The following is a 27,752-nucleotide window of genomic DNA, read 5'->3' on the forward strand; positions in this document are numbered from 1 at the left end:
GGAAATCAACGTGCTGGGAGGTGTTGGGACCCCCATAGTGTTAGTGTCTGTATCTGAGCACTCACAGAACTGCAGAATCATGAAGGCTGGAAAGACCTCTGACAACCCCCAGCCCACCCCACCGTGCCCACTGACTGTGCCCTCAGTGCTGCATCTCTGTTGTTCAGGAACACCTCCAAGAAGCCTTTGGGTGCTGCAGTGCCGAGGGTCTCACCACACCTCAGAGCTTCTCATCCCTCCTCCTGCTCTGCCCAAGGGCACAGGGTGGGTGTCGGGTGGTACCGAAAACCTCCATGTCCTGCTTTGGGAAGCTTGTATCCACAGCCTTCAAGGTAAGGACAAGAGGATCGGAAAAGCAATGGACAGCTGGTGACACCATGGCACTCAGGGAGGGCTGCTGCACACAATTGCTGGCAATAAGCTCAGGCTGAGCTCTCCATTGGGCTGACCTTCCCCACAAAGCATCCTTGCCCCTGCTGGCCCATGCTGCTAGGGCTGGATGCAGGTCTCCACGCAGTGCTCTGCATCAAAGTGCACACACCAGGCTTGGGTTGCTTTACAGATCTCTCTGCCCTCCTTCTTGCAGAGGGCTGGGTGGGTTTTTAATGAGCTTTTTGAAATGCAATTTTAAACTTTTTCTTTTTTTTTTTCCTCTCTCTTACGGAATCTGCTTGTATTTTTATCTCAGTTTAGAATGCACAAAGCTTGACAATTTTGTTCTCGGAGTCAGTGGGATGATCAAGGTTTTTACAGTCTACTAAATTATTAAAGGAAACTCAGTTACTCGCTAAATATTATTGCTTCCATACTGTCAGGGAGAAGATCACAGTAATATTTTGTTAATTCAAACATCTTTCTCTTTCTCTGAGGCCATTGATGACAGGCAAAGAGCTTGCATAATGTACAAAGGTGCTTGTTACAGCAAGAGGACGTAATTAATGTCAGCAGGAGCAATAAGTCTTTGCACCAGGGCTGTGCAGCTGGCTGGAGCGTGTCCACAGCTTGGCTGGCATTTCAGATGGCCACCCGGCTGTAGGGTGCCCGTAGGCACTGGGAGTGGTTTGGTACAAAAAGAAAGGATTTAGGTCAGAGTTTAGCGGAAATTCTTCACTAAGAGGGCACTGAGGCACTGGAACAGAGAAATGGGTGCTCCATCCCCAAAGATGCCCAAGGCCAGGCTGGATGGGGCTCTGGGCAGCACAATCAACTCCTCCATGGCAGCAGGTTGGAACTGGATGAGCAATGAGGTCCCTTCCAATCCAACCATTCTGTGGCTCTAGGACTGTAGGATTCTGTAATTCTACAGTATCCTCCACAAGCAGTTGCCCCGATGGGGCATTGGATGGCCAGCAATGAGCTGGAACACCCCATGGTGAGGTGGCCACATGGGACCACAACATCTGTATCAGCACCAGCTCTGTTCCCTGTCTGCCTGCAAATGCCCCCAGCCCTGCAGGGGAGAACAGGCCACCCCAGGGGATGTGCAGGGAGTCCCCTGTTGGCTCATGGCAGCAGAGACCTGCAGGCAGGTTTGCCTTTGGGGCCACTTGGCAGAGGACGCCCACAGCGAGACGCTGCCACGCACAGCCTGGGGCTTGTGTGGTTGTGTGGCAAGTTGTATTTTCACACCAATGTTTTTGGGTTTTGTTTTTTTTTTTCTTTTTTTTTTTTTTTCCCAAGTCATTACAAGCTAAACAGCTCAAATAGTCTTCAAGGTGAAATCTGCTTTTCATTACTCTGTAAGGGCACTGCGGCTTCATTTTCATAAGTTACATTACCATATGCAGCATTATAGTGCTTTGCTCTGCTACATATTGTCAACATTAAATAACCTCTTTTTGTGGTTACATCATAAAAATTCTTTAGATCTTGGAAGCAGACCGCGAATATTTGCATATGTATATCTTTAATTTTCGCAGAACAGGCTGGCTACCAGATGGGTGAACCAAATAAGCCTCCAACATTTATCTGAGAGTTCGACGTTTTCCTGTGTTGTTAACCGCAGAGGAAACTAGGTGGTTTGCAGCCACGCTGAGCCGCTGCCAGCCCCCAGCCTTCGAATATTTTCACAGGGAGGGGGGAGAAAGGGAGGGGGCTTTTTCCTCCGAGCCAGATGGCCGTATGGAATCAATAAAAGTCCATTTCAAAAGTTTGTTTACTTAACATTGAATATAATATGCCTTTGTGGTCCCTTTGCACTGCACAAAAATGTGATCCAGCACCGAGCTAATGAGGAGAGCGCTGTGGAGGACATCGCTGCGCTGGTCGTTGCCTTTTGCAGCCATCTCGTGGGCTCTGTGGGGGCTTTTAGGGCTTGTGGGGCTGCTGTGGGGCAGCAGGGGCTCTTTCTTTCTTGCTGGAGCTCTGATTGGTGGTACTTGGGCTGTGAGGATGTCAGTTGCGTGTTGGGTTTTGGAAATTCAATGTTGGTAGCTGGACGTTGGAAGTCAGATTTTGGATATGGGGAATTGGGTGTTGGGTGTTGAAGGTTGGATGTTGGATTTTGAGTGTTGGAAGTCAGGTGTTGGATATGGGAAGTTGGAAGCTGTGCTTTGGATATTGGATGTTGGATGTTGGATGTTGGATATTGGATATTGGATGTTGGATATTGGATGTTGGATGTTGGATGTTGGAAGTCAGGTGTTGGATATGGAAAGTAGGAAGTTGTGTGTTGGACATTGAAAGTTGGGTGTTGGAAGTCAGGTATTGGATATGGGAAGTTGGAAGCTGTGTGTTGGGTGTTGGAAGTTGAATATTGGAAGTTGGAAGTTGGACGTTGGGTGTTGGCCATTGGAAGTCGGATGTTGGATGCTGGAAGTTGAGTGTTGGAAGTCAGGTGTTGGATATGGGAAGTTGGAAGTTGTGGGTTGGAAGTTGTGTGTTGGACACTGGAAGTTGGGTGTTGGAAGTCAGGTGCTGGATGTTGGATATTGGAAGTTGGGTGTCAGAATTTGAACGTCAGAAGTTGGATGTTAAATGTTGGATGTTAGAACTTGGATGTTGATTGGGTCCTCAAACAGCCCCTAAAACCTGCGCAGGAGGAAGGCTCAGCATGTGTGAAATATCTGAAACCTTGTAAGGTATTCATCTTGTGCTGTAATTATTTTTAAACATCCCAAATTATATGAGTAGTACAGGAAAAACAATGTCGGCTTGTCTTTAAAACACAGCCTTTCATTACGGAAATCTGTCATCTGTTAATTCATTAGAGCCCCGACAGAAAGAGCTGAGATCAAAACTATTTTAAATGATTCCTGATGACACACAATGGCAAATTTCAGCCATTATTCCGGAAATGTAACCATCATTCTTTCTGCTGGATTCAACAAGGGTCCTTCCTCTGATATTAATTGACTTCTAAGTAGTTGCACATGTTGTTGTTGTGTTATTGCTCAGATCTCTTTCTGAAGTGCGTGGCGATGCGAGCAAGAAGCCTTGGGCTCCTCAGATCTCTCCGTCAGACCCGCACAGCACTGAGCCCTCAGCACTGGGAACCAGGGGCTCACAAAGCTCTGGGTTCTGCTGCCTTTCACCTGCTTCAGTGAGTGGGGGGCAGCTCTCCTCCATGAGACAAAGAATAAAGAACACCACACATCTGTTCTGTTTTTCTGGGTATTTTGGGGGGTATTTCTTTTTTTTTTTTCCTGAAGATCCAAGGCAGAATTTCAAAGCAAATTCCAAGTTTTATTTTGCTGCCTTTGTTTCCACAGCATCTCTGCGGGCGCAGCTCTCTGCACTGCTCATAGAGCCGTCCAACAGTCTGCATGGCAAACGCAGACCCAAGGTGCTGGGATGGGCTATGTGCTGGTAATGCATTTATTTGGTAGATGGCATTGTTGTCGCTCCAAGCAAGCTGTAGAATCAGTGGAATATTTGTCATCTGCATGTTTTTCCCTTTGCATTTCAGGCTTGGCAGGGGCAAGGCAGGTGGTGGTGGTCCTGTGATACTGGACAGCCATTGTTATCCTCCTTGGTTTTCATGGCTCAGCTGATGCTGTGTGGGTAACGCCTCACATTTGCTCTGTGCACAGCACAATGTGGTCCTGTAAGCTGAAAGACATGGAAGAAAACAAAGTCCTGTCCTTCTTGCAGCTTCTGCCACAAGGTGAGAATCTCAAACCAACATTCAGCCTCCAACAGATGCTATTCAGGTGAGTGAAACATGCTCCCCAGGTCCACCATGGTGGACACAGTCATGAAATAGAATCACTGAGGCTGGAAAAGCCCCATGAGATGCCCAAGCCCATCCCACCCCATCATCCCTGCCGGCCATGTCCCTCAGTGCCTCATCACTGTGCTTCTGGAACACTTTCTGGGTGACCCCAGGTCTGTTCCTAAGGATTTCTGCTGGTGTGTCATAGAACATCTTTATTCTTGTTGAGTAATCCAGGCCAAGTGTAGATTTACCCTGGATGTATGGGGCAGCTGGCAGGCATTGATGGGGGGCAGCAACGTGCTTGTGGAGGAGGAAAAGTGGCTCTTTGTGTTGCCAAAAATCTGTATTTTGTGCTGTTAAAGCTGCTCTGTACTTTTTCCAAGTGAAGTATATGAAAATCCTGCTCAAATGATGCGTGAGTTTCTTATGAACTGGGCTGAGAGCCGATAAATTGCTGTGTTTAATTAAATACCTCGATTTACTGAACTTGAGGTGAAGCCAAGCATGGCGAGCAAGGCTGCTTTTATGAATTATAAGAAGACAAGAAAGCCAACAATGAGCCATAAAATATTGTAGGACCAAAACAACAACAAAAATAGGGGGTGGGGTGGGATTTGATTGCTCTTCTTTTTTAACAGAATCCCACCCCTGCTTTGGTTTAGTGCAAGGGGGGGGATAAAGGGAAAGATGCTGGGTTGGTGCAGGGGAGATGATGCTGGCCCTGGGGGCTGCCTGCTCATGCATGGCCACTCCAATGGCTTTGCACCATCCCTTGTCGCAGTGCTGAACCAACCCACGGCCTCAGGGGAGCAGGGCTGGGCTGATTTACCTGCACAGCGCCTCAGTGTGTGAGAGCATAACTCTTCTGCACACCACGCAGCGCCTTTGTACTTCATTGCACTTTAAATAGCACAGCAGAGCAGAGAAATAATTATTCTTGTAGGTTGGCTGGGGCTGATTCTAAATTTGCACGAGCAGCGCTGCTCGGGGACTTTTGGTGCTTGAGTCAGCGATCCTCTGACTTTGTGACTTCAGAAAGGGACAAGCCTTTGCCTCTTCCTTTTTTTTTTTTCCTCTTTAGAATGCATAATGACAAAGATACAAATCTGTGGCAGCCCTGAGGCATAGATAGCCGTAGTGCAGCCGGGCTTGCTCTGCCACCCACGGCCCACGAGAGGTCTTCACTGCTTTCTTTCCATCTGTGAACTTGCTCCAGCAGGAAACAAACCAGTGCCTCCTCCCCATCCTTACTGGGAAGCACTGGGAGCATCGCTATGGGGCAGCCCATTGTAGTGCTGTGGGGTTTGCTGCTGTGATGCTCCTGCTGTATTTAGGGCCTAACATCTTTCTGCAGAGCATCTCCTGTGCCGTCCCCGTGGTGTCTGCATGTCATGCCTTGCACCAACATGTGGGTGATGCAGAATGTGGCGAGCCCAGCAAACACAGGGATGGGAATATGGGATATTGCCCACAAATAGAGGAGGAGAGGGGGAAGGAAAGGAGAAGCAGGAGTTGGAGGGCAAATATGGGTGGTATGGGAGTAGGAGCAAATAGAAACAGCCCACGGTGCAGAGCTGGGCCTGGGGAACAGCTGTCCCTCTGGATGCTCACGAGTTAACCAGGCAGGCCCGTGGCTCCAGGAAGGAGCAGAGCCCGCTGGTGCCAGCAGAAAGCTGTGAAAACATTGAGCAGAGTGTTTACATGGCTTTTCTTTCTTTTTATTTCGAGATGCTCTGATTACAAGCCAGACTTTTAAAGACAGGAAGTGCCCAGCAGATGAGCGTATCAATCACTGCCTTTATAAGCTTTTGAAGATTCTGCAAATCATTTTATGGCTCAGATAGCAGCCTTCCTGCAAAGGCAATAAACCTGGCAATGAGTCAGGCTGAGGACGTGTGCTCTGCCCAAGGGCTCAGTGCTTTGCCTCTCCAGGTCGCTTCTGTGGGGTGACTGCTCTTCTTTTTGCATGGCTGCACTGGGAATGGGTAGACGGAGCAAAAGGAGGCACGTCCCCATCCGTGCTGTGCTCCTTTGGGAGTGGGTCCTATGCGTGGGGAGGATGCACAAAGCCAAATAAACCGTGTGAGCTGAGCAGGTCCTCAGCCTGGAGGTGCAGCGCTTCCCAGGACAACCACGTCTACAACTGCACACAAAACTCCTTTTAAGATAAGATGCAACTGTCTGGAGACTTTCCTATCTGCGGGCATTAGGAGAGTCTGGGCTGCAGTCTCTGATGCCTCTGTGATGGTGCACGTCCTCTCCTCCACACCAATCCCTATGGGGGGAAGCTCTGCTGGGGCTGCAGCCCATCCCATTGCTGGGCCAGGACTCAGAGCCGGCCTCACCAACCTTACACAGATCCAAAGCACAATTGCTCCTTGATACTTACAGACGGTGCAGCCAAATAAACCTCCTGCTCCTTCCCTCTTCCCGGTGCCATTACTGCCTCCTGCCCCATAACTCGCAGCCATGAGTGAGTCAAATTCCATTTTATAGTGAGTGTGCAAAGTGAGCTGTAGCTGGGGAGCAGTTCGGTGCGTGCCGTCCCTCCCCAGCCTGACAACCAGCGTTACTGCCCAGCAGGGAATAGCCTGATCGCTCGTTTACGGCTGCAATCATCTCTCTGTTACAGCATTAGAAAGGAATGAGCACCAAAAGCCATTATAATTAAGATCTCTCCGGAGCTGACAGTAGAAATAGATGGCATGTGGAGCTGGAGCTCCGTGGCTCAGCTGTTTCTTTTCGAGCTGTCACTGGAAAATTACAGAGGCTGACAATCATATTCTGAGCTCAGCCGTGCTGAGCAGCACACATCCAGCACAGCACCAGGCACTGCCATGGGCTCAGCCCTCCAAACCCAAGGGCTTGCAGCACTGGGCCACCTGCATAGTGCTCAGGTTGGTGTTCACCCCACTTAGTGTCCCCTGCTGATGTAAAGGAGCACCCAAAGTGGTTTCAGGGCTGTACAGAGCTCCCATGCCAGGCCAGGAGCTGTGGGCTGCTGTGGGTTGGTGCTCAGCTGGGAGGGGAGGTCAAGGCTTTGTGTCCACATTTAAACCTGGGCTGCCATCTGTTACCTGATGCTGACAGCCCGCAATCACTGCTGGCCTCTCCCCGTGCACAGAGGTGCTCACAGAGCCCAAAATGTTGGAGATATTTAGGGCAGCAGCCAAGGAGCACTGCACAGCGCTGTGGGTTTTTACACCTCGGGAAGTGTTGCCCAACAGAATTGAAACAGCAGCTGATGGTTTCCCAATTATTGCTTAATAACGAGCAGCTCCTCCCCTGCCCACAGACAGCAAACAGCACGCAGCGCTGCGGTGATGGAGCTGCTGAGCAACGCCTGCTGCACCCTCCTGCTTTTCTCCTATCTCCAAGCTGGGGAGATCCTCACTGTTCTGCTGTGAGTTTCACCTTCTCTTTGCCCATTAAGAGACCCTCTGAGCTCAGCAGGACGTTGGGATGGGGCTCTTGCTGCTCTGTGCATGGCAGCAGCTGAAGGCCCGCACTCGCTGTCTGCATTTTTTGCTGACGGTCGGCATCAAAGCTATTCCTTTTAAATGTCTGATGCTGGATCTCATTGCAGGAGGCTGTGTTGGGTTACTCCTTGCCACATACCGCTGCGAGAGGCTGTGTTATTTAAAGAACCAGCGCTTAGCAAACCTCACTCCCTCACTCTGTTGGATAACGTGCTATAAGCACGAGTGGCCTTGCTTTTCTTTTCAATGGCTGTGTTTTTAAAGGCACCCAGATTAAAAACCAATTTGCAGGAAAGAGATGCACCGTCTCTGGGGTTTGCTGCTGGGTGACTCCCAGCATGGCAGTGGGCATGAGCTGGTCTGCATCTGGACATGGGAGTCTGGATGTATGCAGGTATTCTGGGGCAGGTTGGGATTCCATGCAAACCTTTGGGCCTGCAAAGAGTCGGGGTTTTAGAGAAGCTCCCTCTGCCTCAATGCAAAAAGCTCTGGAGCCACTCTGCCCATTCCCACCATCCAACGTCAGCAAAAGCTTCCTTCAAAGCTGCAAATGAATTATTGATGCAATTATTCATCCTCATTTAAATGTCTGTTTAGTGGCATTTAAAGAACGGTGCTCAGAATATGTCAACTGTTTACACAATAATTTGGATTCTGATCTTTATACCTCTGTTTTCTCCCACACAAATAATTGGAACTCATCCATTCTAAGTGACAATTGCAGATAAGCATCGCTCTTTCTTTTTTTTTTTTTCCCCGTTGCACATGTGCATTATCTAAATATATTAAAACACTCCATTTTAATTTCATTTGAATGATTAATCAGTTACTTGGCTGTAATTGTTTATGTTAAGACATCTCGGATTAGAAAACAGATCAGGGAGACAATTAGGAGAGCAAGCGCTGTGAAATCGCTGTCGATGGCTGCGTGTGAGCAGCTGAGGATGCAGCACTGAGCTGCAGAGCTGTGATGTTCTGCTGTGGGGTCTCAGTGTGGAACTGGGAGCTCAGGCTGGGGCTGGTTTTGGGGGCTGTGTGGGATGGATGTTGCTGCTCCCATAGGGATGCAATGGGGGCCAAGGCTGGGGTTAACACAGGGACCTGGCTTTATACTAAGCTGCAGAAAAGGGGAAACACTGGAAAAACCCCACAAGGAGAGGAGAATAGAAGGGGTCCAGGCTGTACGTGGTGCTGCTCTGCAGCCAGTGTGTTTTGCCCAACCACATTGGTGGGGCTGCAGCAGGATGCACCCATCCCCACATCCCTCCCTGCAGGTTCTCATTGATCATCCCACAGTATTAATTACCCCTGGGAATCTCCACTTACCCAAAGCAGCTGCAGCTCCGCTCCTCCCATTGGGCTTCACTCTGGTTCATGCCCAGGCAGGAGGGAGTTGGGCTCTAACATCACAGCTCGGATCCTGACCACCCGGGCACAAAGCTTGCTGGCAGCGAGGCGATGACAAGTGGCTCTGACCCATGTTGGCATCGCTCCTGTGCCACCCCCAGCCCAGCTGACCCCCCCGTGCCTCCCCCCCCCATGTTGGGACAGAGGCTCTCCCAGGCTGTCCCCATAATGGAGGAGTGGTTTGGCACTGCCCAGGGTGAAAATGCGGCATAAGGAGCCAGAACAGGCGCTGGCCGGAGGGAGCTGGGTGGCAGCCAGGGGCTTGGCCCCATCCCCAACAGCGGGAGGTCTGCTTTTAAATGTGTGCTTTACAGAGAAAGCACTTCAGACAGCCTGCAATGAGCTGTCAGCCCAGGCTGTACCCCCCACCCTGCAGAACCTGGGGTGCTTTGCTTCAATCCCAGACTCCTGGCTGGTGATGGACTGCAGTGCTTGGACACGCAGCCCTGCTGCTTCACTGCAATTTGTATCTCTGGCTTCAAGGAGGAATGCTGGAGCTGCCCCAATGCTTCTTGTTGTCAAAGTGCCTCAGCACTTTCTGGGTTCTTTGGCTCAGGAGAAAAATCAGGTTTTTATTTCGCTGATCGTTACTAGAATCAATGCAAGCAGGGTTTGTAAACCGGCAGCAGAGCAGAGTGGCCACCTGCACTCATGCAACCATCTGCACCACCGCTGCATTGGTGTGGTTACAAAAGCCTGCTGGCTGTGGTGAGAAGGGTGCATGGCTTGAAGGCTGCAGCAGGACAAAGCAGTTTGGCAAAACCTGCAGATGAGAAGCAGTGGTTCAGCCCTGAGCTGTGCACCCAGCTGCGCCTGCTGCTCACTGCTGAGCAAAGTGCAGGTGGCTGCTGATGGAGGATCCCAAAACCACCCAATATCCCCCATTGGAAAGGATGCACCAGGGCTGCCACACACCCATCCTACAGCCAGATGCTGCTGTGATGCACGGAGCTCGTTCTCCATCACCAGCAGCTCCAGCAAAGTCGGCTGTAATGAAAAACCAATATTTCCCACAATCCCCTCCATAATGATTTTAGCACATTGATGAGCTGGGAGCTGCACGCCGTGGGGCCGGCTGCGAGCAGAGGGGTGCAATGAGAGCCGACAGCAGGTCCCACATTCCTGTTTGCTAACAGAGAGCTCAGCACAACAACTGCTGCACCGCTCCGCCATGCACAGCCATGCACGCTTCTTGCAGTCCCGCTGCACCCACCAGCATTGCCTTACAAAAAGCCAGCAGCATCCATCAGCACTGTGCTCAGCAGAAAGGAGCAGTGCTCTGAAGGCTCCCTAAGCAAACCCACAACCCACCCCTGGCAGCAGTTTTCACCACTGTCCCCACATCAGCTGCAGGAGGTTCGTACACAGACAGCTTTTGTTCTGCTCCTGGAGAGATCCCCCACCCCCTTCGAAGCCACTCCATCTCTTGTATGTGATTATTATTCCTTTTTTTGGACTCCACTAAGGGGAAAAACATCTTTCATTTGTCCTAATTTAACGCTGTTAATGAGATTGATGCTGCAGGCTGCCCAGAACATCAGCAAGACGTGTGGGTCGAGCACCCTCCATTAACAGCAGCACCCAGCCTGTAGCTGTGACCCTGCTATCAGGGGGCAGGCCCTTTGGCAGCAGCACAGCGTTTTACCAGCCCTGTTCTCACCCGGTTTTCATTTTCTTTCCTATTTTTGCAGCTCTGCTCCATTAATCTTCTTCCTGGCATCAGTTCTCTGAAGCCTCAGTATGTAATGCATTCAGCAACCCTGTGAGTTTGCTTTTTATTTCTCCTTCTCCCCTAGGTCTCGTTGGCTTTGTAACAAGGCACAGAACGACCTGATGATGGGAAGGATGTACAGATGCTTCTCAGTTTGGCACTGTGAGGCTCTGAACGCTCACCTCACACTGCTGACTCTGCCCCCAGGTGCTCCCCCATTGGCAGGAGAGATGCTGCTGCTCCTGTCACAGCTGTCCCCTTATGGCTGCAGAACCTTTGCTTGGAGCTCCTGATACCCAAGGCTGGTCCAGGTGCTCCTGGAGCCCAGCCAGCTGTGATAAATCTCCTTAATTGCAGCTCATTATAATTATGCTTTATATGGAGCTGATGCTATTATTGCTGGGAGCTGTGGCCTAATGAATGCTATGCAGGAGGTCTCTAGCCCTCCTTGGGAGCTGAGGGTACTGAGTGGGAGCTCCAGGCCTTGCTGGGGTTGATGGAGCTGGCTTGCAGCCCTGTGCTGCAATGGGAAGAGTGCAGGAGCAAAGGCAGTGTGAAGATGACCATCTGTACCTCACCTCTTTTTGGTATTGTCTACCCAAGAACCCATCTGGTGTGTGCGTAGAAGAACCTTCAGCATTAATTGCTCTCCCTCAAGGTAGGTGATCAGAGAATCGTTAAGGTTGGAAATGGTCTCTGAGATCCCCACCCCACTATGCTCACTGACCATGTCCCTCAGTGCCACATCTCTGTGTTCCTTGAGTATCCCTGGGGATGGAGACCTCCACTGCTCCCTGGGCAGCCTGCGCTGGTGTATTACGGCTCTTCAGAGAAGAAATGTTTCTAAATGTCCAACCTGATCCTCTCCTGGTGCGATGTGGTGCTGTCAGCTCTCATCCTATCAACACCACCATCTCCAGCCCTTCTCTAAGCATACAGCAGGTATGGGGTTCATGTTTAGGGCACACAGCCCCATTTGCTGGGGGGTGATGTGGGTGTTGTGATTCAGACTGAGTTTTCCCATAGGAAATACCCCACAGCCTCTTCCCACCCAGCAGCGGGCGCTCCCGACCCGGGGTGCTCCATGGGACATGGCATGGCTCCATCTGGCTGATCCCAAGGAATGCCCAGGCGCAGCCGCAGCTCTGGGGGATTAAAGTGAAGTCTAACGTTACACCCCTTGGAAGAGCCGAGCTTTACTTGGAAACCGAATCGCATTAATTAGCATTCTGCTAATGGCTGTTTTGTATAAATATAGTGTGCCTTAATACCAACACGAGTCGCAGGTTGACATATTTAGATCGCTGATATCAAAGTCATTAACGCCTCTCCGTGGTAAACCTATTCTCAGTTCGGGCTGCAAATGGGATTCTCCTGAGCCAATCAATCTTCCTAAAGCCTGAGCAGAGCCTGTTGATCTTTAGCCACTGAATGGATGCAGCTTCCCAGAAATGTGCTTGCATCTGTCAGAATTATAAGCAGCTGGCAGCCCCAGACAAGGGTCATATTTGCCGCGAGTGTGAAAATAGGATCCCAGGACAAGAAATGCTACTTAGCAGCGTATCGATTCTGGGCGTGCTATTAATGTTGCAGCACAATGCGTGTGTGTGTGTGTGTCCATGCAGGCACTCCTGCACATGCCAATTATGTATTTATACACAAGGTCTCCTCTCACACAGACCCCGTGGTCCTGGAACTGATCCAGGGCTTATTAAAACTTGGTGACATCAAAGGATGGGAAAGGTCTGCCCGAGCTGAGGAACTTGGAGAGCTTAACAATTATTTTGCCTTAATTCCCTCCTAATTTATTGTCTTTTTATTGCCCTGATTAAAAGCTCCCCTGCTTGATAGCAGCAGTGAAGGTTATGGTGCTCTTTCAAGACTGATGGGTGGCAATTCCAGCAGGGGCTGCTGCCATCTGTGGGGCACTGCTGGGGGTACCTGTCACAGTATTGCCAGCACGATGCCATCCCTGTGCTGCTCTGTGTGCCAAGCTGTGCACTCAGCATCGTGGCTGCTCGTGGCACAGCTCCACGGCTCAACCCGGTGCTCACCGCACTGCTGTTCCATGCTGGTTATTATTAGATAGCAGTGACACGGATCAAAGCACGTAAGCCCAAGCTCTGAAGCACACAACCATCAGTCTCGTTCAGGATACCTTGCTCATTGCTGTAGCTTGAGGCCAAGCATTTTAGCTTGAGAGTCTTGAACTACAAAGTGCCACATTTCTGAAGTCTGTGGGACTCAGTGCCTTCATGCTGGGGATGGTGAAGGGATGCTCCTGGTTCTGTTCCATGAGCCTGCCAAGGAGCAAGCACCACGATGGGAAACAAGTTGGGCAACAAGTGGAAATGGGGGTTGTAATGAAATCTGTACCTGGCAGAAGGATGTTAAATAATGTTCCTCTCCTGGATCAAGGCAGATGGCCTTTAACACTGAGGTCCATGTGCTGCACTGATTACCTTGACCTCCTGTTTGAAGTGTTCGAGGCTGAGCTGCTCTCCATGTTGCTCTGGAGCAAATACAACTCTAGAGTTGGACCCATCAATAAAAGGTACTGCACAAAAACGAGCATGAGGCATAAGAGCAGTCAGGGAGTGGGGAATACACTTGGTATGAATGACTGTGAGTATGAATTGATGCTCCCAGGCATCACCACATGCTCACTGCTGTCTGTCCTTACCCTCTGCACTGTGTGTCTTCAGCTGCAGCAGGGTTTCTTGCTTCTTACACCCAGGTGCCTGTCAAATGGAAAGCTGTCTTCAGAAGGATATAAATGGGGACAATTCTTATGCCATTATTGCATAAGGGGGTCTGCTGAATGATTGCTGGGCAAAGCAGTGCATCCATGAGGGTGTTTGAAATGCTGCCTCGATGCGCTGCATTATAGGCACACAAGTTGCAAAATAGATTTCAATTATGTCGAGCAACATGCTGCGGAATTTATGCTTCCAATTTCTCCATTTAGTGGTGAATCAGGCTTGTTTGCATTGCCAGCTAATCTTTATGCCAGAGTTGTTAATGTGCTCTGACCCCTCTTTAACTCTGCATGCTGAGCTCACCATTCAGCTTTTCTCTCTTAGTGGTGAATCAGCCACATGTGCCCGAGCCCCTGTGGGCTGGAGGTGGCGTAGGGTGGCTCATCCTGTTGAGACACTGAGATTTCATGTGCTTGCAAGAAACTCGAGTTCCCTAGACACTGCACCTTGCTTTCTCTGGAAACCTTCCAGCATTCAGTCTTGACAGAGAGCCAGATCGAGGCTGCTGTCCTGCTGCTGGAGGGCACTCCCAGCCCAGTGCTGTTGGGATGCCCTGCTGCTCCCACACCAGCACGGTCCTTTTTGCTCTGAGTGTGGCCCAAATTGCAACCGCAGCCCGTGACTCATTTGCTCAGTGCTTGCCAAGGCTGCTGAGCTCCACCTGCTGCTCCCAGGGTGCCTCCTGTGCCCTATAGGCTGCTGCTGCATCTCCCTTCATTTTGTGCTGGCTCCACAGATGTCTGTGTACTGTGCTTCCTTAGAATCACAGTCATTCTGGTTGGAGAAGACCTCTAGGATCCCCCAGCCCATCCCACCATGCCCACTGACCACATCTCTCAGCGCCCCATCTCCATGCTCCTTGACCACCTCCAGGGATGGTAACCCCACCACTCCCTGGGTAGCCTGTCCTGATGTGTTTCAGCTCTTTGGGGGAATAAATGGTCCCCTAATATCCAACGTGAACTCCCTTGGCACCACTTAAGGCCATTCCTTAGGCATAGAACTCAAGAGCCATTCAGACCTCTAAGATCATCAGGTCCAACCCACCACCATCACAACCGCTCACCCACAACCATTTCTTTAGGGAGGATGTAGGATGCTGTAGAAGTGATGTTCCCAGTGCCCAGCATCCACAGAGGGTTCCCATGTGTCTTTAGTATAGCCAACGCACCCCTAATGCCCCCTACTTAGCTGGGCCCATGGTGCAGCCCCACATAGGGCACACCAATGGGGAATCCCTACCCATTGCACTGAGGGCACACTGCCCCCGGCGCACCCGCACACACGCAGCCTGCGAAATCAAATAACAACCAGTTTAAAAACATACTAAAACCAGAAAATTTATGTAGCATGACCCAAATTGAATTATACATTACAGCACTGTAATTGATTTTTTAGAAGAGAGATTAAATTTATTTTATGCCTCACTAACTAACAGCTAGATTTACCTAATTGCTTAGAGTGCAGAGTTAGTATGATTCATTAAACCCCATACATGCCTGGGTACATTACACTGTGACTAAAGCTTCCCTGCTTCGAGCAATTAAAGTGGAGAAACTTGGGGCCTCATAAGTAATTGAATATAACAATACGGCTTGGAGTTGCTGTGGATGTCTTATTAAGTTCTTCAAGCAAAAAGACACGCGTTCCCTCCGATCTCCAGTGAATCATTTTGTGGGATTCTCTGACTGGTGTTGTTTTCTCCTATTGCCAAAAAAAAAAAAAAAAAAGAGAGAAGAAATTGTATCTACAAGACAGATTTCATGCCTTGATTCACAGTTTAATTTTATCAATCATAACATTTAAAAAAAACCTGACAGCGCCGGGTAGACATCCCCACTATTCCAAGGAGAGAAATTTTGGGTAGATTGTAGGAACATTTGGTAATTACAGACACATTGCAAAAATAAAGGTAGCAATTTAGTAAAACAGGAGTGGAGAGAAATGATGGTTTGAGCTGGCAGGAATAAATTAGAATTGTTTGGCTGGGTTTAATAAAATCCCACACACGCGAGTCGCGCTCGGAACAAAGCGCCGGCTGCTGGGGATGGGTGGCAGCCACACTGCATCCCCTCTTCCACCCACCCCATGGCATCCTCCATGATGCCATTTGGGGATGGTTTGTCCCCCTTTTTTAATATATATGTATTTTTTTTTCCTCCCCATACAGCCCAGAAACACTCTTCGGTGTCCCCGGGGCAATAAGCATCGCTCCTTTGTGCTAAGAAATAATGGGGTGCTTTATCCTCGGTCAGGTCCAGCACGCTGCCCCTTAATTGGAGCACCAAAGCCATCCCCTCACCAGTGGAACCACCGCTCGACATCAAACGAGTGCATAAAGTTTGTAGAAATTTGCCTATTTAAAATTAGAAGCCCAGCAGGACTGCGCCGTGCTCTCATTTCAGGAAAGGGTTTGGGGTGAGCAGACGCTTTGGGTGATTATTAGAGGGATGATTAGTGGCCTTCCCAACGCAGGGGTGGAAACGCACACAGCATTCACATTTAATGAGCGTTGCACAATCCGGGATCATCAGTTTACTCACTTTGCGGAGCCCACAGGTCATAAAATTCGGGCTGGATTGTGTGAAGCATCTCACACAAAGGGCTTCCCGTAACAAAATAAGCCTTTAATTAGCAGAACATCAGGCGAGGCTGAGGTGCAACTTTCCCAGACATATCACCGGTGACGTTAATTACCGACAGACTTTGCATATGCATGATGTACGTCATTTTCACTGCTGCACAGCTGTTCTCCCTTTGTGCCCCTGGGCTGGGGTTGGGGCACGGCCACAGCTCCACCTCTTCTCCCCTTCACGATGGAAATTCCTCCTTGAGGATGCGGCCACTGCAGCCATGGGCACGAGGAAGGGACTCTTTGTTGGGTGTGATTATGGCGTTGCAACTTTGGCTTTCATGTCATTGGGTTCCTTTCAGAGCTTGGAGGGAGAAAGCACAGGGAAACAGCAGCAGCTGACATGAATACATTAAATTCATCAAAACTGGGAAAAAAACTCAGTGCCACTGATTCTGGACCACAACCCAAGACGCCGACAGATGTGGGGAGCATCAGACAGCACTTTGAAAACCATTAGGCAAATGACTGTGGTCTTCTTAATTACAACAGGAGCTGTATGGCAGGAAACCCTTCAGTGAAGGATGCGTGGTACTGTTGGGAACGAAAGCATGTGTGCTTATTGGCTGTGTTGTTGCAGTGCCTTAAGAGGCCCCTATGCTATGCCAGTCCCAGACAATTGCTGTTGGTTTGGTTTTTTTTGTTAACTTCTTTTTTTTTTATTATTTTTGGAAAAGGGAAGACCAAGGGTTGCATTTAGCAAAATGAGATGCCCTTTGTGTCTGTACACACAACCATCCCTCGTAGCTGTTATCATGAAGGGAGAGCATCATTAAGGAATAACGAATGGCCCCACGCGGGCTCCACCCAGCTCTCTCTGCTGGGAAGCCTAATTAGAGCACAGAGATAATGATGGAGTGCTGGGGTGAATTTGCATGGGACTCCAGCCTGAGTGAGGGACAAAAGTAATTTGCCCAGCTTATTAGAGGGAAGCATTTGACACTGTGGGCTGAGCCCTGGTGGGACCCTGGGACCTCCAACGCTCACAGCTCTGGGCTCAGCCTACCACCACCACCACATAACCCCAGGAGTCTGTTCATAGAGTTGTAGAATCATAGAATCAAAGAACCGTAGACTGGCTGGGTTGGGAGGGACTCAAAGTGCATCCAGTTCCAATCTGCTGCCATGGAGGGGTTGTGCAGGTCAGCCAGGACCCCATCCATGGCCATGGGCACCTCCAGCAATGGGGCACCCACAGCTCTGGGCAGCAGTGTCAGCACCTCACCACCTCTGAGTAACATCCCCCTAAAATCTGACCTAAATCTCCGCTCTTTTAGTTTAAAGCCATTCCCCCTTGTCCCATCACTATCTGCCCATGTAAAAAGCCAGCAGAGCACAGAGGAGCTGTCTGATTGGTGAAGGCACATTTTGCCAGCTTTAGGTTTGCTGCCTTCCATGTTTCCAGGGCAAAGCTTTATTCCTCAACTGGTCTTCTCTCCTTCAGAGCATTCTGATCACTACTTTTCCTCTTTTCCCCCTTCTTGAACAAGTGATGCTCCACACTTGGCAGCATTTGGAGCTGCTGGGGGCCGGGGGCTGCTGGGAGCACTGACTGGAACAGCACCAGGGAAGGCTGTCCCTCACCCTCCCCTCTGATTAAAGCTGCTGCCATGGGATCGTCATTAACACTGCTCGCCTAATGAACGCGGCTCATGAACAATGGCAAGCGTGTAAACAGGTTTCATCAGGCAGGCTCTGATTAAAGCTGTGGTTTGGGTTAATGAGATGGAAATGCCTCGGTTTGCTTTCCCTTTTCCATGATGGTCTGTGAGGAGAAAAAAAAAATGTTTCAAGAGTTTTTGGAGATGTTTATTTGCAGACACAACAGCGGGTTTCTGGGGCTGCATCGCGCTTTGGTGGAAAGCTGACAAAGAAAATCCCTTCATCATGAGAAGGGGAACAGGGGGAAACGTCCTCTCTGCAAAGAGATGCAAAGCACAGACTGACTGCTTGGGTTCCCGTAAGCCTCGCTCCAGGAGTAATGTGGTCCCAATAATTGGTGTTAATTGGCACTAATCGTACCCTTCCATACCGGAGCTACCTCTGGGGCTGGCAGAGCTTTGCTCTTTGCATACTGTTTGACCTGGGTGTGCTTTGTGCTCTGTAATTGCACGCTGTTAATTGCACGCAGCCCATGCAGCAAACTCTTTAAAAGGCCTTTAAGGGAACCAGGACTCACCACAACACTGAGAATGCACAGAGCAGAAGTGTGGGCAGGCAGCCTGCTTCCTGCAGCAAGTGTGCAGAGGGAGAGGTGGGATGGCCCCGTTAAATGCTCAGGTTCCATCCATGGGACAGCAGGAAGGGTCGGGGGCCATTCTGTTCTATGCCATTTGTATCTGGGACCGAGCCACGCTTTGTGATGTAGGGTTTTGGGCTACGCCACGTCTGCCTTAATGAAACATAACAGCACAGAAGGCAATTATGTTTTTGTCTAGACCTGTCTAAGACCATCAACAGCACCTCATTGCTTTACAGATCGTTAATGCTGCTGGCAGAAGTTGAAGATCCTCGTTGGAAAAAGAAAATCAAATTTATTCTCTGTTGCTACATACTTTAGCTGATGATAAATGATAAATAGGGGCTCGTGGCTAATTAGACCTCCCTTTGTCCAGAGGCAGATACGTAACTGTAAAGCATAACCGTGATAAAAGGAAGAAGGGAAATGGCAGAGAACTCACATGAGGATTCTTTTAAAGATCGTTAGGAGCTTTAGGGAAATTAGGAAACAAAACTGCTGCTGGTCTATCAGCACATCTCTGCCTATACAGACTTACGGCCAACAATTAATCACACCGCTCTCTGTGCACGGGTTTGTTATGTAAATTTCTCTCTGTTTTTCCATTTTTATGTACGTACACAACCTGGTAAGGAGGAGGATACCCCCGAAGGGGCTTCTTATTGGAACATTTCCAATTTCCAACCATACAGTGCAATGGTTCCTTGTTTTCTTGCTTTCCCACCCTCGCTCCAACCTTGCGCCCCAAGCCAGGGGCTGCATGCAGGGGGTATGGGAGTGCGGGCAGCTGGGGTGGGGGCACAGCCCTGGAGTGGGGGGCACCCAGAGAGGAACGCAGCAGTGACTCAGCTCCATCAGCAGACTCATTGTGAAAGCAGAGATGCGTGTTGCGAACTGTCAGCTGACAGTAATGGACTTGTTAGGCTCCTGATGGATGGCAATGGCCTTGGAAATTGCCAGAAGCCATTTCAATCTGTGTCTGGCTCAGGAACAGCAACGCACAGGGATGGGGATGGGGGAAGTGCTGGCAGAGTGCTTTGGGCAGAGTCACAGCGACCTGCAGAGCAGCTCCTGTGATCTGTGATCCTGGGATTCTGTGATTCTACAACTGTGTGACTCTGTGGTTCTGTGATATTAGCAGTAGGGTATCCTGCAGGTCTCCAACTCTGTCAGGAGCTGAGGAACAGCCCCAGAGGGAAGGATGCAGGGATGCATCATAGTGGATTGTAACAAGAAAGTTTGGGTGGGAAACCTTGGAGGCATCTGTAGTGTCCTGGTGAGGACTGAAGGCTGGGAGGGGGTTATCCAACTGCAGAGCATCTCAGCTGTGCTTATCTCTGGACTTCCAGGTAAAATTGCAGTGGCAGTTATGAGAACAGATGACTCTACAATCACATTTGCTTGGGATCTGGAGGACAAGTGCTGGTGGGCAAGGAGGAGGCAGAGGTGGAGCACTGAGCTCTGTGCTGCTCCTGTCCACAGCAGCTGAGTATGGGCGGTTATGGTGAGCAGGAGTGGTACATGTGTATGTGGTTATCCCTGCACCCATCCCCTGTGTGCTCTGCCCAGGGACAGCATTGCTTCAGTGCTCACAGCAGCCAGGGCAGTGGTTGTGCTTCACAGCTGAGCCTGGCCAGGCTGGTAGTGACATGCAGCACTCCTTGCCTCAGGAAAGTCTCCTCTTGGTCAATGCTGGTATTCATTGCATGCATTGAGGGATCACCCCAAGCACACTGATGCTATCCAGTACAGAGAGGTGCAAGTGTCTGCCTGGAGATCTTTCCATCTGAGCAGACAGGGTGGGAAGAATAAGCCTGGCAGATGTGTGGATATGCAGACGCCTATCTTGGGAGATGGCAGCTTGGCAAATAGTGTCTCCATGTGACCACGGATGGGGAAAGGGTTTTGGCTTGTTTTCCTTAGGCTTGGCCTTGCCAAGTCACCATGTGGGAATGTATCAAGGAGTGGATGCGTGCTGTTTGCTTGTCCCATCTCTCACAGTGGTTCTTTTCACCATTTGTGCTTTAAGGTGAAATAAGGAGAAAGCCCAACATAGGAAAATGTGATTGGAGCTGTTAGGAGAAGTCTTTTTGTTCAGGGCAGGGTAAAATTGCTGTTCTGACAGCAAGTAACACAGACCCAAGGCACCAGTGGAGCAGGGGTTGCTCATGGGGTGTCATCCAGAAGGGAAGTCTGTTCAAAAGTGAAGTTATCCACAGTGCAGTCATTAGAACCATGGAATGGATGGGTTGGAAGGGCCACCCAGTTCCAACTCCAACTCCCCGCCTTGGACTGGGCTGCCACTTGCTGGAGCTCCACCCAACCTTACCTTGGGCACTTCCTGGCATGGGGCACCCAAAAATCCTTCATGGTTTGGGGGATGGAGGGCTCCTTTTATAAAATTAGACAGAATTTGATTGCTGAATGAAGAAAAACAGCCTCTAGAGGATCCCATCCTGCCTCAGAGCACCCATTTTTGCAGCCAACACAGATGCTTCAAGGAGCCCCCAAAGCTCATCTCAGCTAATGCACGTTGTTTCTTCTCACTGCTGAAAGAAAATTAGAGGGAAGAAAAAGAATAAAATCAGATAAATGGATCTGGAATTCATGGCAGTGTTTATGATCCCTCCTTGTATTATCTCCAGCCCTAACCCAGCTTTGCAGCCACACGATGCACTTGTTCGGTGCTCTGCTGATGCGCTTTGCTGTGACCTGGAGGGATCACTGTGTCTTAAGTATGAAATGTTATTTTGTTCCCTCTTTTTCAATCTCGGGGCTCATTTTAACCAATGCAATTGTTTCAAATTGTTCTCAGCAGCGAGATATTTTCTTTAATGGACTATTGAGCTCAGATAACAAATTTTAAATTATAACACACATGACCCAAGCCAATTTAAACTTAATCTAAAATGCAGGAGAGCTGCTGCTCCAAAGGGCTGAAAGAACACACACACCGAGCTGTTGTTCAAAGACAGTTATGGCAGAGGAGAGAGTCAGGCCTCCAGCCCACAAGGAAATAGGAAACTTGCTCAAGGAAATCACCAGACACTCCACGGAGAAGGGCTTTTTAAAGCAGATGTGTGCACCAAAATCTCTGTTGAAAGGTTTTTGTGCCTCTTCCATCCACATTCAAAAGCAGCGGTTGCATGTTTAACATCCATTTGTGTCCGGGCTCATTAGATCACCGAGACTTTGCTCAGCCCATGGCACTGATGCTGCAGAGGGACGCACCCAACTGCGGTGGGTACCCAACACTGCTTGGCTACAGTGCACCCAGCTCTGGCAGCCCAGGCCTTTCTGTAACTCATTAGGCAACTTGATTTAATATGTCACGCATCCATTGTGCTGTCCTCTGCCAAGGAGGGTTGCCCATGCTTGTGAGGTTTGCTTTGAATTACTCTCATTGTGTGCAGACACAGAGCACCCCGGAGGGGAAGGGATGGAGCACAGAGCGCTGTGCCTTGGGTCCGGTCCCTCGTTCCCAGGGCTCATCTCCTGAGATCTGGGCTGTGGAAACACGAGGTTTCTGTGTGGGCTGCTGCAGCCCAGCCCAGCCCAGCACTCGGAGATGCCCAGCTTTGTTATAGTCCCTGCCCTGCAGTGAATGCAGCACAAAAATGAGCCGGGTGTGCTCCCATCCAGGGCCACACCACACCAACAGGCTGCTCTGGCACCAACAGCTGATGGCCATCCAAGCTTCTCCTTTGCAGTTATTAATTTAGATTTTATCAGCAGCTCTTTGTCTCCTTTTACCTCCTTCAGATGCTCATCTTCAGACAGGCTCCCAGAGAATGGGTGAGAGACATCCCCAGAGCACTGGGAGCACGTGTGGCTTGGCATAAAGGAAACCTAAACCAGAACCAGCTGGAGAGTGCTGCAGTTAGGAGCACCAGCTGAGCCCCCTGGGTAGCAGAGGGAGGTTGGGGCTTTGCCCTGCTGCCAATTGGTGTTGGTAAGGCTACTACTGAGGGCCGTGCTGTGCCAAACTGAGCTGTGCCAAGGCACATCATGCCAAACTGTGCTGTGCTGAGCCACAGGGAGCCGTGCTGTGAAGTGCTGGGCTATACTGAGCCAAGCTAGACCATGCTGAGCTGTGCCAAGATGCATTGTGCCATGCTGAGCTATGCCGAGCTGAGCCATTCCAATCCACACTGAGCTGTGCTGTGCCAAACTGAGCCATGCCAAGCCATGCTGTGTTGTGTTGTCCCATACTGAGCCAAACCAAGCTGTGCTGAGCTGTGCCATGCCGATTCATGCTGAGGTGTGCCAAACTGAGCTGTGTTGTGCCATGCCAAGCCATGTCAAGCTGAGCTGTGCCAGTCTACTCTGAGCTGAGCTGTGCTGTGCTGTGCCACACTGAGCCAAGGTGAGCCAAGCCATGCTGGGCTATGCCAAGCTGAGCCATTGCCAGCTGTGCCGAGCCGTGCTGAGCTGTGCCAAGCGAAGAAAGCAGCCGTGACAAGCCTGCAACCATAAACCCTGTGTGCAGGAAATCATCCGTGCTGAATAAAATGACAACAGAGCTGTAATGCTTTGTGGAGTGTGTTTAATGAAAATATCAGCCCAGGCCTACGACATGAGGCATTCATGTATAATAAAATGAGGTTCCTGAAACACTTCAGAGCATAAACCATCTGGTCTGCTGTGATGTACTAACAGCTTTGACTAATTTTTAATGCAGGTTTTATGACGGATATGCACATCATGCCACCCATGCATAAGGAAGATACAGCCTGGCTGCACTTTGAACTGAACTGACTGATGATGAATTTGTCTCCCATTTTAATTACTTTCTGTACATTAAAGGTGTAGTGGACCATGTGAAGTGCTTTGTCTGCCTTATCCCCTCCGTGTCCCCGCGTTTCCGCAAAGTGCTGGAGCTGCCTCCGCTCCCTTATCGGCCCTAAGCACTGCGTGGGGGCAGCAGAAAGAGGGAGACAGCATCCAACCACCACAGAGAGGATTTGGTCAATAAACACATCAGGCCACCAGCAACACATGCATTTCAGGAGGTTAATTAGTTCTTATTAACGATGTCCCTTGAAATGTTCTCCAGCCCATATGGCTGGGATCGGTGCTGCTGGCGGAGCTTGCCATTACACTCAGCACAAATCAAAGCGGTGCCCAACATTTGCAGAAGGCTTTCAGGCTGAAATCTCCGCCTGTCCTGCCATGCTCTCGGCTGTCTCTCGTCAGCTTCTTTCTCTTTGATGAATTTTTAAAGCCCTTTATCAGCTTCAGAACATATTTATTTATTTAAGGCAACCCAAAAGCGGAACCATTTACTCGAGCAAGACCCAGATGTTGGGGATGCTGCTGGGATGGAGCTGGCTGCATTGGGATGTCCCCACTGAAAGCAGGCAGGAGCCTGCCCACCTCTCAACCAACTGGGCAAAGCCATTGCCCTGAGAGGAACCCCACTCCTTGGGAAGAGCCAATGCAATGGATGGGCTGTGGGGGAAACACACTGGGATTGATGAGCAGAAATTGCCACAGATCACGGCTTATGCACTCCGGCCAGCTCCAAGTAGAAATTAATTTGTAATCTTCAAAGAAATAATAATAATAATAATAATAATAATAATAATAATAATAATAATAATAATAATAATAACACACTACCAAGGATGTGCTTGGTGACCAACCAGAAGGGAAAGCACCTACAGCTGCAAACCTGCTGCCAAAGACAAGAACCCCTCCAAGAGGAATGCGTGACAAAGCATTAAAAAGTGCCATTGCACTGGGAATGCCTCTTATCTGCTTCATGGAGGATGAGAATTTGGGGTATTTTTGGCTGCATTTTCAGCTGTGCTCTCTCTGCAGATCTCCAACTGAGCAGCATGCATGGCACTCTCAGATGGGTGGTGATGGGGCCGTTCTCCCATTAGCAGCAATAATAGTGAGTTCAGCTCTTACAGCCATGCGCTGATTGAAGCAGTAATGTCTCAGTGGTGATGATCAGCAGGCACTGATATTAAACGTATCTCTATCCCTGTGTGCAGCTCCAGACAGCTGCTGCATTTGCATACCGTGTTCCCGAGTACAAACACGATCCTGCTTTTCAAAGTTTCTTTGGGGAATACCTCGCAGTTGGCCTTGTTTGTTTAGGAAAATATTGAGACAAGTTGTTCTTTGAGCAGCAGTGCTGGCTGAGAGAGGCTTCCCAACATCAGGGCGAATGGGGGTGGGAGGGCTGCTGGGGCTGCAGGGTGTGCAGGTTGTATCTGATGCTGGCAGTGCCCCTTTGCATTCACAGGGCTCCCATGGGGCATGCTGTCCCAGACACGGTCCCTCCTTGAAATGCAATCCCTCTCCAAAACAGTGTGCTGCGCCAATGCTGGGTGCCGCGTTAGGGTAACCCTAATCCAAACTGTAACCCTAACCCTAGGCTGTCCTTTCCCACGCAGCAGAGGTTTCCCATATGGATCCCTGTGCACTCACTGAGGTTATCCACTGCATCCACAAAACCCCACAGCACGAGGCCTGGTGCTGCTGTTGGTTCTGGAGTGCTGAGCATGTCCGTGTGTTCCTGCACTCACTCAGGCTCGTTTCCCTGCACTGAGTGATGGCCAAGTCCCATGTCTGTCCTTTTTATTTTTAGGACCTTTTTATTAGATCAAAAATGTGGCTGATTTCTTCCTGTCCAATGGCACATTTCCTGTTTTCCGTGGGGATCTGGAGGGAACACGCTGCGGGAGGGGCTGCTCCTGTTGGACAGCAGAGCAGTGTGGGTTGCCCTGAGGTTCCTCCCCAGCTTTGTACACATGGGTGGTTTCCATCACCCAGACCTCTTCAGATCCACCCATTTCTATTTGCTGCTCTACGTCTTACATCTCATTGTTACATAAGGACAATGCTGCTCTTCGGCCTGCGGTCTCATCCTCCTGTTTGCACTTAAATAGTACAAATGTACACATAGAAGATGTGCACTCCTCTGCATTTAGACACAAAGCGCTTCTGCCACCAATCTGGGTATGGCAGCACCTGAACCACTCTGCAGAAGGCAACATGCAGTGAGGCACCTGACGGGGATGCCCAGGCTGATGGGTGGGATGGGTCCTGTGTGCTGGGGATGGAGGGGAGCCCCAACCTGTGTGACAGCATTCAGCCTGAGTCAAACCTAAGGAAACTAAGGAAGAAGAAGCTCCCTCCCACACAGCAAACACTTGCTGTGCTCAGTGCTGTGGTCGCTGCAGTCCCAGATGACTCTGAATAGGACCAAATTGGAAAGGCATGGATGTACAGGTGGTTAGAAAAAGAAAGCCAGGGTTTTGTGAGCATGGGGGGAAAGCTGTTTGTAACTGCTGGGCAGCAGCAGCAGATGAGCTGTGAGGTCATAAATGGGTTCTGCATGTGCTTTGGCTAAGAAGAGCTCAGGTTCCATGGCATGAGTCCATGGCTCTTTTGCTAACCACAAGGGAAACAACGATGCTCGCTTGTGCTTCAGGGAACTGTGAGCATCTCAGGGGAGGGGAGGGGGAGCCTGAGGCTTTGCATGAACATTTCTGGGGCTCAGAGCTCTGCTGGGAGAAGGTTGAGAGCTGCAGATGAGAGCGAGAGGAAAACAGGCTCTCTCAGACTCACACACACACAGCTGCTTCCAGTTATCTGCCACTCCCCAGGCGGACGGGAGCACTGAGCAAGAACTCATCGTTCACTTTTGGAAGCAAACGTCTTGGTCACACGTTTCTCTTTGCTATTTCAGCTTCTGGGAGGGACGAGCGCTTCCTTCTCCCCACTGTCTCAGAGGGATCCGTTCTCTCTTTGCTCTATATGAGCTCTGCATCCCCCCAGGCGCATCCTCTGGGGTGCTGGGGGCAGCAGGGGCACCCCCTGAGTCCCAGTCATCACTGCCAACCACCTTCCATCCACTTGCTGCTTTTTGAAGCCTTTCTGCTCAGGGAAAGCCCTCCTCACAGAGCCAACCCTGTTGAAAGCAAAACATGTTTAGCAAAAACATTCCTGGAAATGGCTTGCGCTCACACACCGCTCCGTCGACATCGTTACGGCTTCTCCTCCGATCAGCGCCAGCCCCGACGCTGCTGCCAAGCCAGGAAAGTTTGACAATGAAAGGATTCCATCATCACTCTCGCACACATTTCCTAACGCTTATTTGAATACCCGAACATCTGGGAGAGATACACGCTCCGCTCCCAGAGCCGTTTGCTTTGGCTGTGCTGGAAGGGCTGCGCGGGGCGGCAGCGCCTGTGTGGGCTGCAGCTCTGCTCAAGTTGGAAGTGCGAGGAGAGAATTATTTTAAAAGTGCATGACAAGTAATTAACAGCTTCCTGAAAACGAGAACCAGTTGAAAAATTGCACTGAAGGGTTTTTTTTAATGTTGCTTTTGGTTTTTTGGGTTTTTTTTGGTGGTTGTTTTTTTTTCCCCCCTCCTTTAGGAAAAAAAAAAGGCTTTTTGGGCAAATTGTTTCTCTTTCATTCCTGTAGGGAACTGGAGAGGTTTTCTTTAGGAACTGATATTGTGGTATTTTTGGTCTCAGGAAGAAAAACCTTTTCACACCATTGGGTTTTCAGAGGGGTTGGAAATGATGGACAAGCCCAGCACAGAAAATAAGAAAGGACGTAAAGCTCTGGCTGGGAGGAGAGCCACTAGTGCCTATGTGCAGCTGGGGACGACATCGTGATGGAGATGCAACTGCACACATGGTTCTATTCTACTCAGTTACACTGGAGACAATTAGATTAGAGCACGCAGCTAATTAACGGCAACCTTGATGGTGAGAGCCCCATTAGGAGCACGTACGACTGCTACAGGAGGCAGAGGTGTCCTTCCCGTGCCCTGCGCTGTTTGTGCAGCTGTGGGAGTGCTCTCTGCACTGCTGCTGGACCCGAGGGACGGCACTCCCAGGTCTGGCTGTAATGATGCTAATGTGCCTCTTTCTGGTAATTTTCTATTAATTGTTTGCACTCCCTGTGTGTCTTCCATCCATTAGTTACACTTTCCGGGATCGAAGTAGGCAATAAATCCTGAGGTCCGCCAGGGCTCCTGCAATGCCTCCCATGCACTCCTCCCCTCCGTAACGTTCATAATGCAATCGCAGCAGTCCCTATCAGGCCCCGTCCCTCTGCTCCACGCTCCGCCAAAGACAGCGAGAGCGGCTGCCGGATCCCCCGGGCCATGCCTGCGGAGTGCTGATAAGGGAATCGGATCTCAGCGGCGACACGAGAGGTGAAACCCAAAGATCCAGAATATTTAGCTGTGTTTACCCACAGTAATCAGCTTCTCAAATAGATGTCACCGGGAAAGCTCTTGCTACATTGATTGCGCTGTTCCCCGTTTTCTGCCCAGGGGCAAACAGCTCTGATTAATATTTCACAACACTCCCTTTTCTTTTTTTTTCTTCCCTTGTT

The 27,752-nt window shown here is 50.0% G+C and overlaps 2 long non-coding RNA genes across 5 annotated transcripts in view; both read left to right on the forward strand.

Annotated features, from left to right (window-relative positions):
* Window positions 1-2,149, forward strand: part of LOC107318996 — a 48,049-nt gene extending 45,900 nt beyond the window's left edge. For 3 of the 4 annotated variants that reach the window (XR_004308548.1, XR_004308549.1, XR_004308550.1), the window contains one exon: window positions 168-2,149. This is a non-coding gene — a long non-coding RNA (uncharacterized LOC107318996). The remainder of the gene's footprint in view (window positions 1-167) is intronic. The other variant, XR_004308551.1, reaches the window with a different exon arrangement.
* Window positions 2,150-10,485: 8,336 nt separating this feature from the next.
* On the forward strand, window positions 10,486-12,529 carry LOC107318883. Its single transcript, XR_001557572.2, has 3 exons — window positions 10,486-11,411; window positions 11,493-11,695; window positions 11,780-12,529. It is a non-coding gene; the product is annotated as an uncharacterized LOC107318883 (long non-coding RNA).
* Window positions 12,530-27,752: the final 15,223 nt, after the last annotated feature.

This window comes from Coturnix japonica, chromosome 10 (genome assembly GCF_001577835.2).
Source record: "Coturnix japonica isolate 7356 chromosome 10, Coturnix japonica 2.1, whole genome shotgun sequence".
NCBI classification, from domain to species: domain Eukaryota; kingdom Metazoa; phylum Chordata; class Aves; order Galliformes; family Phasianidae; genus Coturnix; species Coturnix japonica.